General features: G+C 40.4%; 1 protein-coding gene across 1 annotated transcript in view; it reads right to left on the reverse strand.

Annotated features, from left to right (window-relative positions):
* Positions 1 to 16,896, reverse strand: part of LOC137286202 (RNA-binding protein 28-like) — a 43,440-nt gene that overhangs the window by 2,408 nt on the left and 24,136 nt on the right. The window lies entirely within an intron of this gene.

Genomic DNA, 16,896 nt, shown 5'->3' on the forward strand with positions numbered 1-16,896 from the left:
TGATCACACCCTAAGCAAGCTGTTCAAAACTGCCACTGTTCACACAGCAGAAAATGGGTACCCGGTGGGATGTCAAGTCACTATTACCTTTCTAACCCCTAGCAGGGTTATCAGGGTAATAATGATCAGATTGTGCACCTTGAGCAGGAGACCTAGCCTTGAAAAAGCGCCCCATAGATATTCTCATTGTTAATATTATTATTGCTATAACCTGTAAAGGGGGACAGGTTGGAATTTATCAGAAGCAGGTGATATGTGTCATGTGAGTGAGTGAGTGAGTGAGTGAGTGAGTGAGATGGGTTTCATGCCACTTTTAGCAATATTCCAGCAATATCACAATGGTGTCATAGGAGGCAACCAGCCTGATCTGGCCACACAACATGGTCAGCGCTTGTTATCGTATCCTAACTGCATACGACATACTCACACCATGTTCCATGAGAAGTGAATAAACTACAAAAGGTTTTCATGTTTGGGGTAGGTGACAATTTCTGATATCATATATTCCACTGCAGTGAAGGTATATCTCCTACATCAGACCTGAGACAGTGTGACAAATATTGCTTACTCTTTAACTTAGATGAAATGCCGAACACATCCACCCCCCCTCGAACACATCCACCCCCACTCGAACATATCCACCCCCACTCGAACACATCCACCCCCACTCGAACACATCTACCCCCACTCGAACATATCCACCCCCAACTCGACAACAAGGTGATAGTGATAGTCTCACACAGACTTTGGACCACTTATGGACGAGAACCTAATCTGACTTGTCAAGTCTTATTGTTGGAAACATAAATGATTCATGTTCTGGTAGTCTGTCTCTGAGTCCTGCCTGGAACCACATTATTTTCCTTATTGCCTAGTGCCCCTTGCAATGCTAAAGTCCTAAATAAACCAAGTCTAGATTTCCCAAGGTGAACCTGAACCTCGCAATTCACAGAGGCCCCCTTCATATTTCATGGGTATATTTGATACCATAAAAACATACAAATTCAGGGACTAAGAATTAGTGTAATGCTCAAGGGAAGTCAAACTCCCTCCCATTACTTAATACACAGTCAGGCCTGTCAGTAATCACCATACTACAGGTACTACTTGGCCTTACAGTCAGGCCTGTCAGTAATCACCATACTACAAGTACTACTTGGCCTTACAGTCAGGCCTGTCAGTAATCACCATACTACAGGTACTACTTGGCTTTACAGTCAGGCCTGTCAGTAATCACCATACCACAGGCACTACTTGGCTTTACAGTCAGGCCTGTCAGTAATCACTATACTACAGGTACTACTTGACTTTACAGTCAGGCCTGTCAGTAATCAAAATACTACAGGTACTACTTGGCCTTACAGTCAGGTCTGTCAGTAATCACCATACTACAGGTACTACTTGGCTTTACAGTCAGGCCTGTCAGTAATCACCATACTACAGGTACTACTTGGTTTTACAGTCAGGCCTGTCAGTAATCACCATACTACAGGTACTACTTGGCTTTACAGTCAGGTCTGTCAGTAATCACCATACTACAGGTACTACTTGGCCTTACAGTCAGGCCTGTCAGAAATCACCATACCACGGGTACTACTTGGCCTTACAGTCAGGTCTGTCAGTAATCACCATATTACAGGTACTACTTGGCCTTACAGTCAGGCCTGTCAGTAATCACCATACTACGTGTACTACTTGGCCTTACAGTCAGGCCTGTCAGTAATCACCATACCATGGGTACTACTTGGCCTTACAGTCAGGCCTGTCGGTAATCACCATACCACGGGTACTACTTGGCCTTACAGTCAGGTCTGTCAGTAATCACCATATTACAGGTACTACTTGGCCTTACAGTCAGGCCTGTCAGTAATCACCATACTACGTGTACTACTTGGCTTTACAGTCAGGTCTGTCAGTAATCACCATACTACAGGTACTACTTGGCCTTACAGTCAGGCCTGTCAGTAATCACCATACCACGGGTACTACTTGGCCTTACAGTTAGGCCTGTCAGTAATCACCATACTGTGGGTACTACTTGGCTTTACAGTCAGGCCTGTCAGTAATCACCATACCACGGGTACTACTTGGCCTTACAGTCAGGTCTGTCAGTAATCACCATATTACAGTTACTACTTGGCCTTACAGTCAGGCCTGTCAGTAATCACCATACTACGTGTACTACTTGGCTTTACAGTCAGGTCTGTCAGTAATCACCATACCATGGGTACTACTTGGCCTTACAGTCAGGCCTGTCGGTAATCACCGTATCCCAGGGTAAGTTCACTCGGCCAACAGGGAAAGGCTGGAACCAGCTCCCCTGGTACCTAGTTTTCAATCCAAGAGAACTGAACCATGCAGTCTATCAAAGCAGCCAATCCCCAGCAGTTTGTGCCTGACTTCCATCCATCTGCGGTATGTGTTTTAATGTCTGCAGGAACACCTTGATACAAGGTCCAGGTGGAGGAGCCTTCACACCTCCTGAGTAAACCTGGGAGGGGGAGCAGGAGGTGGAGGAGAGGATGACAAGGAGGGGGGAGGTAGTTCTCCGCTGCTGCTGCTGCTGCTGCTGCTGCTATTTGCTATCTTATCTGCCTGACACTGACAGTGCCATAACCTTGAACTACATATGGATTATTGCTCTGATACTGAAAACACATTTCAAGTGCAGCTACTTGTTGAAGCAGACATAGGTCACAGACGCAAGACTCATCTGTTTCAAAATGCTTGCATGATAACAGAGCTTGGGAAACATCCAGAAGTATCTCTGATAAGCAACAAAATAGATCCAGGGTCCATTATACAATAGAAACAAACATCATTATGTCAAGTCTGAACTTCTAGCTAGTATCTGATAACCACTAGCTTGTACACAACAGCAAGATATGGTAATGCTATAAACCACTGGTCAGGATATAACAGAAACTAGTAGTCAGGATAGGGCTAATACCCAGTATATAACAACAGAAACCAGTAGCCAGGATATAACAACTGAAACCAGTAGCAAGTATATAATAACAGAAACCAGTAGACAGGATATAACAACAGAAACTAGTAGTGAGTGTATATCAATAGAAACCACTCGTGAGTATATAACAGATACCAGTAGCCAGGAAATAACAACAGAAACCAGTAACCAGGATATAACAACAGAAACCAGTAGCCAGGATATAACAACAGAAACCAGTAGTGAGTATATGACTACAGAAACCAGTAGTCAGGATATAGCAACAAAAACCAGTAGTGAGGATATAACAACAGAAACCAGTAGTGAGGATATAACAACAGAAACTAGTAGTGAATACATATCAATAGAAACCAGTAGTGAGGATATAACAACAGAAACCAGTAGCCAGGACATAGCAAAGAAAACCAGTAGCCAGGATACAGCAACAGAAAAAGGTGGTCAGGTTATAGTAACAGAAATCAGTATATAACAACAGAGACCAATAGCTTCGATCGAAGCTAAATGCCAGGATATAACAACAGAAACTAGAGGCCAGGATATAACAATAAACAATGACATATCACTAAAACCAGATGTCAGCACTATTGCTACATAAACACATGAGGACATCACATTACAGATCAGATCAGAAGAACTTTTCCTGACATTTGCCTGAACAATGAAATCAGAAACAGGAAGCTGACCTCACCTTAGTCAGAGGGCAGTTTCTCACACTTACAGCACAAGTTTCAAACAGTGACTTTCCATTCCACATTAAACATAAAAATACTGAGCAAATTTTCGACTGTCTAACAGAAACACAAGCTAAGAGATATCTACTAGTGCAACCAGATTAGACAACCAGGTAAACCAAGAGCTATTAATTAAACCATCCAGCTACAATCCAGGTTAGCTACAAACAGTCAGGAGCTATTTATGAAGCCCTGCATGTTAATAAGGAGGAGGAGGAGAAGGATGTGTATGGCCCCAAACCAGCATTTCTCTTGTAATTCTGATGCTGTTTGAAAAATAACAGTGCTTTTTCCCCATCCCTTTAGATACATGGAAGTATACTGAGCAGCAACACAATCCACAACTCAGGTATTCTGTCAAGTTTATAAAAAGAAGACACAAACATGAACGCTTACTTTTATGAGATTTCAGTTTTTTCGAACATTTCTTTTCTTTTGCTGATCAGTATACACATCTTTACATCATTTAATGGATTTATTCATGACAAATCAATGAAAGATAAACCTATCTGTTCATATAAAGATCAGAGAGCAATAAGTAATTTATAATAATTTGTTGGAGCAAAAGAGCAAATAAACTAATGTGGTTCCCGTTAGTGACAACCTGTCAGGAAGATGATTAGGATGTATTGTGCTCCTATCCCAATTTTGAGTTATTTGATCATTTGCCACTCTCATTTGAACCCAAACAGACTATACCTTTGATGTTGATGGAACTTGGATCCATATAATTATCAAAGACAATCTATATCTGCTGGACATCATCCTCTAGAGGTATGGTGCCATTGTAAACTGCATATCCCCAAAACACTTTGCCATGTCTTGGGAAGATATCCTGTCTATAACGATACACATGTGCATACAGCATTTTTATTGATGCATGCACATCACAACTAGGGCATCACATCCTGGGATTACAGTGACCAGTTCTTCTACCTGACTTGGAGCACTGGATCATCTTTGCTTGAAAGGCACTTTCTTTTTTGCATTCACTTCATGCACTGTAATGTACCATCTCTTTTAAACACATGTCTGACAGTTGATTGCTGACCTTGGGGATGGATCATATTGGGTCATTTTGTTGACATCAACTCCTTCAGGAGATTTAAAGTGATCAGCAGTGAAACTTGCTGGTGGAACTGTTTCAAGGGGTATTCCACATGTTTGTCTTCAGTTCCTGGTGGTGCACAGTTCTGAAGATGAGTTAAAGACTCTGCAGCTATTTCATACAGATCCATTCGGGCTCAAGCAAAACATCCATGACATTTATTTCACAACTGTATTCAACCTTCTACCCAGCTTTTCCTTCTGTGTGGTGATGGGGCATCTTGTTTGTGTCAATCTGACCAGCATGACAACATTTGGAACCTTGTTGAGTACCATGAAGCCATGGGACAAACCAGAATTATCAGAGCTGAACCTGTAAGTGTTAAGCCAATTCTCCCTTCAGTGCTTTGTTCTTGGTTGTTTCCAGTGTAAAGTCAATCACAGCTGCATTCAACTTTATGCATGGTGGCTTGGCAGTAAAGTCCTCATTTTTTAATGCTGCCATCAACTGTTCATAAGCAGCAGTGAAAATGGCAAGCAGCAAGAGCAGCTCCCACAGACTGTTTCATACAGAAGGACCATTATTGTCAGGATTAGCTACAGCACTGCTTCATACAGAAGGATCATTACCCTTCAATGTTAGGTACAGCACACAGCTCCCCACCACGCACAGGTTAGCTACAGCTAGTGAAGAGCTATTTATCCACCCCTCCAGGTTAGCTACAGCTAGTGAAGAGCTATTTATCCAGCCGTCCAGGTTAGCTACAGCTAGTGAAGAGCTATTTATCCATCCCTCCAGGTTAGCTAAAGTAAGCCAGACCTATGCATAAGTAGGGCCAGCGATATCCAACAGAGATGAGTCACACCAACATTTTTATCAGCACTGGACACATGTAGCATTCAGTCGCACCTCAGTGAGATGATGGCTGTCATCCTCAACATGTGCCAAGTGATAAAATATCACAATTACCTTCCTCACTCCAGCATCTCTCTGATACAACTCCATCACACACAAAACACATCCCATTGTCCCCAGGAAAATAGCTCATTATAGCCCAGTTCCCGGTAGTCCAGTCCATTATCCAACTGCCACTGTGATAAACATCCTATCTGGGTTAATCAGGCTGAAATCTACTGCTAAGATTACCTCGGTATCACAAGACTCTGTTGCTGCACATTAAAGATTGGTGGTAAAAATTACAGCAGCACCACCTACCACACACACACCAGGAGTTTTCACATTTTTTCTCTATAAAAAATATCATCTGTTTAACTTGTATAATGGTAAACATCTTACTGTGTCATGTTGAATTTAATCAGACTTTGATGGGTTTCCAGGTTTTAACTACCTAAGATGACAGATTACACAACGCAAAACATTTTGCCATGGGCAAATTCACGTGAAAGTAGCCCTATTATGAATGTCCTTTTATGACCCAATGCAGCAATATACTCCACACAAAACAAACTGTAAAAGTATCAAAATTGGAAATATCAGTTTTGCTGAAATTTATACCAAAATGAATACCAAATATGAATTCCTTAAGTCATGCACCAAACGTAATTTGTACGGGTTGATAAAGTACAGTCATGAAATACATAAAAGAAGCATTTGCAAGTTAGACTCTTCAGAGTCACCTCTAAAACAACAGCTATACCAGGAGCGTGTAGGATTTAAGCCAAGACAGTGAGGAACTGTCAATGTGTAGAGGATAATCACCAAGAAGACTAGTATCAAGTGTCATCCTGACTCATCAGCATTATCGTATGTGACATCAGAGATGTTCAGGACAAAGACTATGGCCACAACATAGATGGAGATTGGTTTAGTAACAAGTTACCGTTTTCCCTCTTCCATAGAGACAGAAGACATGTTTACAGACATTGTGGGGAATGTCATGCTCCAAACTGCATACAAAAAGCCTGGAAGTCTACAGGTTCAGTTGTGAGAGGGTTATGATGTGGGTCACCACCTCCCACACCGACAGATCTGAATTGGCAAAATTTAACAGCACAACATTACATTCCTGCATGTCCTGCCCATTATGCACTGCTCAACCTCACACAGGAATACTGACAAGGGTCGTTTGAAGAACCACAATATCCAAGTACTGTCATGGTACTCAGGGTCTGTGGATCAAACATTTATGGGATGCTCTTCATAAATGTTTTCAGTCACGTCAGTGTGAGCCACAGAATCCCCATCAGCTGGTCAAGAAGAGTAACAACTGCCATGTCAAAACTATAAACTGAATTATCGTTAGGGGTCATGACCCCTGGCAGTTATGGACTCTTGAAATATGGACAAAACAAATGTATTGACAACATTTGACTTGCAGCTTGACATTCTATTGTTTCATGTGTACCAAGATGAGAGAATGAGTGAGTACGGTTTCACGTTGCATTAAGCAATGTTCCAGCAATATAACAACGGGGCACACTAGATATTGGCTTCTTCAGATATTGTATCCACGTGGGGAATCGAACCTTGGTCTTTGGTGTGATGAACGAACGCTTTAATCTTGGATTCGAAGTCACTATGGATGTTTCTGTCCGACCCCAACTGTGAATCACAGGTCTTCAGATACAGGACATTTGGACAAATCATTAGCTGTGAGGGAGTCAGTTTACATCCCAGAGTAGCCATAGTCCAAGGCCATGATAAATGCTACGCCCATTGATTTGAAGTAATTCAATCCTTAAAAGAGGCAAGTCTAGATAAAGGAATTACGACAATCTGTTTTATAATATTTAGGAATTATCTTGAAAAAAATTTATTATTACCTTTGAGACTTGTGTAAGTACTTGTGCAAGTCTAATTTAAGGGATGTGGAACAACATGTAGGAGAAGGCCAGTTATTTAGCTTGTTTTTATCACCAAATAATCAGTTAACTGTATAAATGTCACACTTTAATTACTATGTTGATGAAAGATACTGGATATACGCCCACTTCCTTATTTGTCCACCTTCTACAAACTAAGAGAACATTCGAAACTCTCAGCAAGTGAAACATTTTATTCTGGTTTTCACCTTTCCATTGAGACGACAGGTAAATAACACTTTGGTCCCAACAATGCCCTCATTCAATTCTTTACTAACCACCCACATTGTTTACATTCAACTGTTTTATTGACCACCCAAATTGCCAGCATTCAATTCAACACACATTCAACACACCAGCATTCAGTTCAACACACATTCAACACACCATATGGAACCTAGAGACTCTACTTTGCTGTGATTCAAGAAGGAATCAGTCTGTTGTATCTTCACTTGTTCATTAGTTGTCGACCACTGTGGAACCATTTTGAATAGATCTTATGAATATATTAATATCTATCTTAATGTGCACAGCCAGCCACTTATTAGAGTTTAGTCTCGTACCCAAGGAACAGTCTGCTTTTAGTGACCGCATACCTTCACACACTACTCTCTCTCACAACCTTCAGAGCTGTTGAAGCAGGTCATATCACAGCTTGAGTCAACGATTCATCTTCGCTCTATGATGTTATACACAATTTGAATATCTGCAACCAATTTGAGAATCTGATTTTAGAATCCTCTGTGTTTTTCAGCATTGTGTGATGGCAAACGGTGACTCAAGGTGCATATCAAAGGCGAAGGTCACATTGACCCAGAATTGTGCCATGCTCACAGATACTTGTAACACAAGATGCTGGTACACTGGTTTGATGTGATAAGTCAAGGAGGCAATGGATTCAACTCTCAGCATATTGGCTTTCCACTCTGGGGGCTTATAAACCTGGTGAATCTTCTTGGGGATAGGTTATCAAATAAATATTGCCAGTTCATGGGAATGCTGCCAAAAATCAACAGGAGCTGAGATAATCATAATGTAAATAACGCTGATAGTACATCACAAATTGATTTTACCATGTTTCTTGAAAAAAATATTTTTAAGGGTTTTTGTTTGATTATTGCTAAACACCATACTCAGCAATATTCCAGCTGTACCATACGTGCCTAGAAGTAACAAAATCTAGACCAGATAAGCAGTATTGTGAGTGAGTGAGTGAGTGTTTAGTTTACACAGCTTTTAGCAATATTCCAGCAATATTACAGCAGGTGGACACCAGAAGTGGACTCTATTGTACACATGTGAGGGATTGAACCCAAGTCTTTGGTGTGATGTCAGTAACAACAAGGCTACCCCACTGTCCCTCAATAATAACAGCAAGTATAACTGACAATTAGTGATGATGTCAGGGCCTATGTATGTATATTTGTTTGTCTCCAGCACATTCCAAACAAACGCATCCAGTTCTTTTTGTCATGTGCAGCCAGTTCTGTTACATGCTGACATGTTCCTTTCTCTTGATACTCAGTAAAGTTCAAAATGGTTCTTGACCCTCAGGCTGGTTCATGTGTATCAATGATGTCCTCACAGTTAGCTGGCTATGACGCTTGTTTGAAGATTTGTTAATAGGTGATAGTAAATAGTCTTGTTCAACACTGCTGTAAACTAAACTCCTTGGATCACATCATGGCGGGTCTGGCTAAAGTGGGATAACAGCCTGAAGTGATGCTGGTTTCAGACATTAGCCACTTTGTAAAAACTTACGGTGAACAATATGGTCGGACAAATCAGGGATTTGTGAGTGAGTGAGTGAGTGAGTGAGTGAGTGAGTGAGTGAGTGAGTGAGTGAGTGAGTGAGTGAGTGAGTGTGATTTCATGCCATTTTTTTCGCAATATTTCAGCAAAATCACAATGGGTGGCACCGGAAATAGACTGGGGTTCCAACTGTTTTTTACTAAAAGCCATTTGCCAAAGGGCAAAGTAACTTGTCCTGACTAATTTTGGACTTGTCCTGATTGCATGATATAATCATGATGATGTAATTATGAAAGAAGATTTGATGTTATGTTTACTTGACTATTTATCAAAAGGTGATAAATAGCAAAGAAACATGACTCTACTTTATTATCATTGTGAAATATAATAGCTACATTTTGAGCACATATGAAATGAAATCCAAGTATATTTGCAGTTTGAAGCTGTAAGTGGAAATGATCTAGTAGCTCATGGACAAGTAAGATAACATTATTTGTTTGCCAGAAGAGGAAACTGACTTGTCATGGGCATCAGGTGATGGGATTTCTGAACCCCTGATGGGCACCACATAGTCTGCCAGTGTGGGGAATGGAACCGGGTCTTCAGCGTGAGAAGTGAATGCCTGACCCACCAGGCTACGCCACCACCGCATCAGGGATTTGAACCCAGGATGACAGGTTTCTGATGCTCCAGAGGTAGACAAGCCTAAGCAGAAAATTATAGTGCTCAGACAACTGAGTCATTGATGTCTCCAGTTTAAGTCAGCACTCTGAGAAGTTTGAGATAAGGGAACCCATCAGCAATACAGAATCCTCATGGGAGAAGGTGACAGATGACATTCCACACTTCTTGAGCCTGTCAGTCATAAATGGAGATAAGTATAAAACCAGATCTATTGACCTCAGCACCATAAGATATTTAAACATCTATTTCTGTCTGGACTTCCTGACCTTTCCTAGAATGACAGCTGACACTGACGGCTGTAACACTGCAGTGGCCATTGTCTAGATAAACACTGGACTGTAATGATTACATTGCTCTCTTTTCGACACCTGAACAAATGTATTTCATCATCATTATCAAAATTCAGGAAGACTTCACAGTACAATTCTTCCCAATATTTCAGAATTATTATGGAAGGTCAACAACACACTGGGTTAGAGTAAGTGACTATAGTTTTACACCATGTTTAGCAATATTCCAGCAATATCATGGCTGGAGAGACCAGAAATGAGCTTCACACATTGTAATCATTTTGGAACTCGATTACAGGTCTTCAGCATCACAAGCAGATACGTAAGCCACATGCCTACCTGACCACCCCAACAAGACGATGGAAACAAAACCAACAGGACACAGCCATAGATAGTTTCCCCACTTTGGTGCAACCAGTGGGCAAGGGTTTGATGCTGACCAGACATAATCAGACAATAAAAACTCAGGAATCAAAACCCACGACCAATACTTAGTCTCTGCATATATACGCTTTTGACAGACTCATTCTACTGTCTCCATGTCATCATACAACGTATGTTATTTCCAGTCAGTGAGTTTGGTTTTACACCGCTTTTAACAATATTCCAATATCTTAGCAATATCACGGTGGGGGACACCAGAAAATGGGCCTAACACATTGTACCCATGTGGGGAATTGAACCCGGGTCTTCAGCGTGACAAGCAAACGCTTTAACCACTAGGCTACCCCACCACTCTGTTATTTCCAAGTGAAAATGTTACATCATTCTTGTGAGGAATGTATCTGTATACAGTATTCATAATTTATTACCCATGTGGTCAATACTAATCTCATATGTCACACAAGTGTCGTATCACGTTGACCTGTGTCGTAACATCTTCACCTGAGATTCCAACAATTTGGAGTGAGTGAGTGAGTTTAGTTTTACGCCTCACTCAGCGATATTCCAGTTATATGGTGACAGTCTGTAAATAATTGAGTCTGGACCAGACAATCCAGTGATCAACAGCATGAGCATTGATCTGTGCAAATGGGAACCAATGCCATGTCAACCAAGTCAGCAAGTCTGACCACCCAATCCCATTAGTTGCCCCTTACGACAAGCATAGTTGCCTTTTATGGCAAGCATGGGTTGCTGAAGGCCTAATTTACCCCAGACCTCCACGGGCCAATGATTTGGATAACCAATGACCTCTCTCTTACATCACATTGTGACGGAACTATTTTTCTATTCATAACAAACATGTGAATTCACTCATTCTATACTTATATGCATTGTGAGAATGTAAACATTGCAAAAGTTGCTGTGTCGCTGTTTAATTGTGAGTAAAACTCAGACATTATATCCATCGAAAAACACAAACGTAATGTTTCCACCAGTGATGTTAGCTGAGTGAAACAACTGCATACCACGTAATCGGGTGCTACAGAGTAGTTTACTGTATGAGGCTGTATGAGGCGATGACAACTGACATCATAAAAATAACACAATAAAGGCTATTTTGTCTGTTTAACGCATATAAAACGTAAGTAATAAATAAAACACCACACTCAATCTCATTACGTACAAATTATATGAAACTCATGACCTTCCTATAGTATCTGACCTCACTTTCACTTGGTAAGATACTGCAGGAATAACACTTGTTTCGTATAATTTGTATGTAATAAGACATTGTGTAATGTGTAGTATTCTCTCCATATACTTTTATAATATTTGTAATTCAAAGAATATTGTCACTGTTCCATCACCGACTGCTGTGTAATAAATATTTTATCAATCTTATCTTGAAACAAATAATTCCCTTCAAGTATAAGGTAGACCTTGTGAGATGGGAAATTCAGAAACTGTGGATATGTAGAAGTGTTTTATTAACAGCTTTAGCACAGCAGGGAGTTTTAGGCAGTAGAAGGGAAATAATGTGGTTCATTGGTTGTGAGAGAGGTTAGACCTCTTACCTTTGACATAACCATGTTTGGTTGAAAACAACCTATCCCTTTTTATTACTGACACAATGACCTTAACATTTGCGATGTTTTAAGACAATAAACTATCAATTTTGGGGCCATTGCCAACAAATTATTAATTTGGGACAATATTTCAGGACAAATTATTCCTTTAACAAAACCCCCTACCCCCAAAGTGCTATCAGACATTTCAAAGTGCCTTTCTTCATGTTCTGAATAAGTCCAGAGTGTTATCTGCAAGTTCGTATGCCTGATACACCCAGTTAGCATTACGTAAGTCAAGGTTACTTCACAGGTCAGATAAAACTGAAAATATTGCTGACATGCTTTAGCAAAGGGATTGTGATTAGCTGCAGCTGCTGTTTATGACTTTCCAGTGCACTAGCTCCAAACAGCACCAGTACTTAGTTGAGCAGTTAATTAGGCAGGAACTTTTCTTCTCACTGGTTCGCTGGTAAAGAAACATTGTGCATTTCTTACATTCAGATAATTCTGTGCAGAACAACTTTCTCGTTAGATTTTTTCTCCAATACAGTGTTTCAGAGTAAATTCTCTAAGCATACTCATTCAAAAGTTTGAACACTTAATACATTCAGATAATTGTCCGAAGAACATTTGATTTTTTCCTGAATACTGATTTTCATACAAATATCTCTAAACAAACTGAGGCTGGGATTGGGAGGGAGGGCTACATAGAAGCTCATGAATCTCTTGTTCTTAATATTGTCGTTTATATGATAAACTTGGAGTTATATCTCCTTCAGTTCAAAAGCGCCAAACTAACAGTACAAACTATATTGATGACTATATTAAGTTTATTGATGCTTCATTATTTCACTGAAAGCTAACTTCCATCAACTACTTCAATGTGTTCGCTGAATCCTGTCATCGTGGTGTGAACCCTAGTATGTGCCTTGCCCTAGTATGTGCTGTGTTCAAGGATTTTACCAAAACTGTAACCACTGAAAACATGAAGCTGAAATGAACTCAAATATGATTAAAAGCACTGATAACTCATTCATCCATTCTTTCCACAAAATGTCAAGTCTCTTGATAGTATAAATCTGTATAATTAAACCTGGCACATCTCCTTCACTCATATCCAACTGTGATATGTAAGAAAATGTAAAGTGACCACCCTAATATGAAAAGTTGGGTCTTACAAGTTTAGGGAGGTGAGTGTTCATAATGTTTTTGTCTGTGAACATCGTTAGGTACAGGGAAGCCATGTATATCTGACACTTAAGTATGTCAAAAATTAGTTAAGTGTGCATACCTGTCCAATCAAATAACAAACTTTGTTGTGACTATGTTCTGGAACAGCACGACATGTATACTGCTTGTAAATACAATTATTATATGTACACAACACATACGTGCAAGCACTTTCTGTTTCATTCCTGACAAGCCTGTTTAACATAAATATCTGGGGAGAGTGAGTGGGCGGAAGATTGGAGGTACAGGGACTGATAGAGATAGAGATCTTCTTCTGAAAGAAAGCAAGAGAGATAGGAATTGGGAAGCAGAGATAAAAAACTGACTGATTGGTGGGTGGGTGGGTGAGTGAGTCAGCTAGTATGGTTTTACTATGATTTTAAGCAGTATTCCAGCAATATCATGGCAGGGATACCAGAGTGAATGACATGATTAAACTGCAAAGACTTGCATGATTTTACAACTCACATTTTATTTTGGCTTAAACCTGATAAAAAAAGTTTCTTGGGTTTATACAAGAGATTTTCCATGGTTTTATTCCTACAAAATGTGCAAGGAACTGGGAGAGGGACTCCATAACCCAGTGAATGAATCTGGGGTTTTGCCAACAGATGACGAAATCGTCTGGACGCTTATTTCATCATTCATTCACTTTTCCTTTTTGACAGACCTGTTGTTGGTTGTGTACCATTTGCCCATAGCCTTGCAACAAAACATTTTTGAATATTGTGGACACTGGGAAGGAAAAAGTAAAATTAACTCTTTCAACAGCATTAAAAAGTAAATAAGAAGTGAAAATATATAAAACATGTTGTTCCTAATAATACAGACAATGACATTAATAAATTAACACCTTTTACATTGTTAAATAGTAGTTTGAAACTATCAAATTGGCCCTTCAACAGACATGTTGGAATTACAAATGGCCACCCAGCAGCCATGTTTGAAACAAGACTATCACCATGAACAGACTAAGGAATCTCAAGGTAATTCACAAAATAAGGACTGGCTTATTTTCAGCTGTAAATGAGAGATCAGCAGGACAAACATTTTGAGAATGTCTGGCATTTTGTCTTCTAGTCGGAGTCCATGTTACATCATGTTCCAAGCTCTCAGTGTTTGTGGAAATTGCCACTAGGGAAATATCTGGAGGAAACTAAGGAGAGCAAATGGTATTTATCAGCCATGAGAACGTGTAACAAGACCCTCCCTTTAAAGGTCAATGACCTCTAACAGAGGGCAGTTACTGAAAACTATGGATGTTAGCTGCAGTCAAAATATTTCTGCCAGTTTGAGCGGTGATGAGAGACATAATCAGCCACATGGATGTCTGACAGAACACACACCTCTGTTTGGACAGAGAGAGATAGTAGCAGAGAAGGCTTGGGAACATTGGTGCTGTGTCTTCTGGAAGTGGGACTCAGGAGGAGAGTGCAGCTGTATCCAAGGGGTTGGGGGAGAGAGAGTGACTGGTGCTGTGTCTTCTGGAAGTGGGCCGCAGGAGGAGAGTGCAGCTGTACCCAAGGGGGTGGGGGAGAGAAAGTGACTGGTGCTGTGTCAGGTGGACCCCAGTGTGTGTACAAGTGGAGGTTTGGACGTGTCTGGAAGTAGCCTACCTACAGCGTAAGTTTAGTAACAATCCAGTACCTAGGAGTGGAACTGAACCCAGACCTCCTGTATAAATACACCCTGCTGCCATGTATGTAACCCCTTAATCTGTTACGCTAGTAGCATGTCAGGGAACAATGGTGGACATCAGGAATGGAGTGGCAGTATGCTGTTAATGGGAGAAGTAAGCACAGATGGTGTAGAATGGAGGTGAAACTAAGGTTTAGGGAAAAAAGGACACAAAATACTGAGTGAATGAGTGAGAGAGTGAGAGAGCAAGTGAGTGAATGAGGTTTTATGCAATATTCCAGCAATATCACAGCAGGGTACACAAGAAATATGCTTCACACATTGTACCCATGTGGGGAATCAAAGCCAGGTCTTCAGCATCACAAGGCAAGGCTTTAACCAGGCTACCACACTGCCTCTATTGTGCCGTAAGTTAACTGGAGAATAAAAGACAGTTACATGTATGATGCCGATCAACCGAGTACAAACAACAATCAGGTCAATCAGATCTTGGATTCAAACCCACAGTCAGTAGATCACTAGCTGAGCACTAGATTGACAGGTGAAGCTCTCGGACTACCTTCCACTTCCCCCCAGCACCTGCACACCTGTGAACCTTCTGCCAACAAGTGTTTCCTTTGGCACAGAAACAATTAGGACACAGAAAGCTTGAGAATCTAGATGAGGCAGCTGATATGAGTGACTTCGATTTCCTTTCACAACAAACCTTCAGGCCCTGCCTGCTACAGCAGTCATATGCCTATCTTCTACCTGTTTCTCCCAATCCTTCTGCCCCAACACACACTCATCCCATAACAACGATAGCATCAAAACACAACTCTTCATTGTGGACTGAATTTAACATTCTCCCAAAACCAAATAAGTGAACAAGGCACAGATGGTTAAACAGTCAAAAGAAAAAAATACACAAAATATTTTTGACCTGCTGTTTAAATATTTTTACAATCCAGAAATATAGAAATCTCCCATCACAACAGTTTACAAACAAGTTTCCTAAGACTGCAGCTAATAGGTTTTCTTGGTGTAGAATGTCAAAAATGGGTGAACATTTTGTACAGCTGGCAAAATTGTTAACAGGAAAAATATGCACAATGTTTTCATTTTCTGTAACTTAAATATTGCTACAAGAATCCTGATACAAACAAATCACCCTCAGTAGTTAACTGACATGTTTCCAAACTCTGCAACATGAAGAAGGGTCATCTGTTATTATGTTATTATTGAATGCCTGTTATTATGTTATTATGAATGAATTTGGTTTTAAGCCACTTTGAGCAGTATTCCAGCAATATTCTTGTCGGGAACGACAGAAACCGGCTTCACACACCATACTCATGTGGGGTTTTGAACCTGGACCTTTGGCGTAATGAGCAAACACTGTAGCCACTAGACTACCCTACTGCCCAAACAAGCAAACACAGTTTGTCACAAGGAAGGTCTCCTTCTTATTGTATTTTATTCATATAATTCACAAACAGTGAACAATGTTTACGTCAGAGAATAAATGTGAATCTAATGTAAAATTCTGTTTGACGTGAACCAACAGGAAGTCAGTAGTCATGCAAGTGTCCATTGACATTTCACTTGCCTAAATTTTATGACTTCCCGAGGTTTTTGATACCTGTAAACATGTATTATATGACATATATCTGTAAATGCAGTCAACCATTGCAATTATTGGAACACTTGCACAGGTTCCAGTTATCGTGTAACTGTTAAATATCAATGTAATGGGAACCCCACAGACCTGTCAAGAGTGGTTGGGATACTGAGTTATG

This window comes from Haliotis asinina, chromosome 6 (genome assembly GCF_037392515.1).
Source record: "Haliotis asinina isolate JCU_RB_2024 chromosome 6, JCU_Hal_asi_v2, whole genome shotgun sequence".
Taxonomy (NCBI): domain Eukaryota; kingdom Metazoa; phylum Mollusca; class Gastropoda; order Lepetellida; family Haliotidae; genus Haliotis; species Haliotis asinina.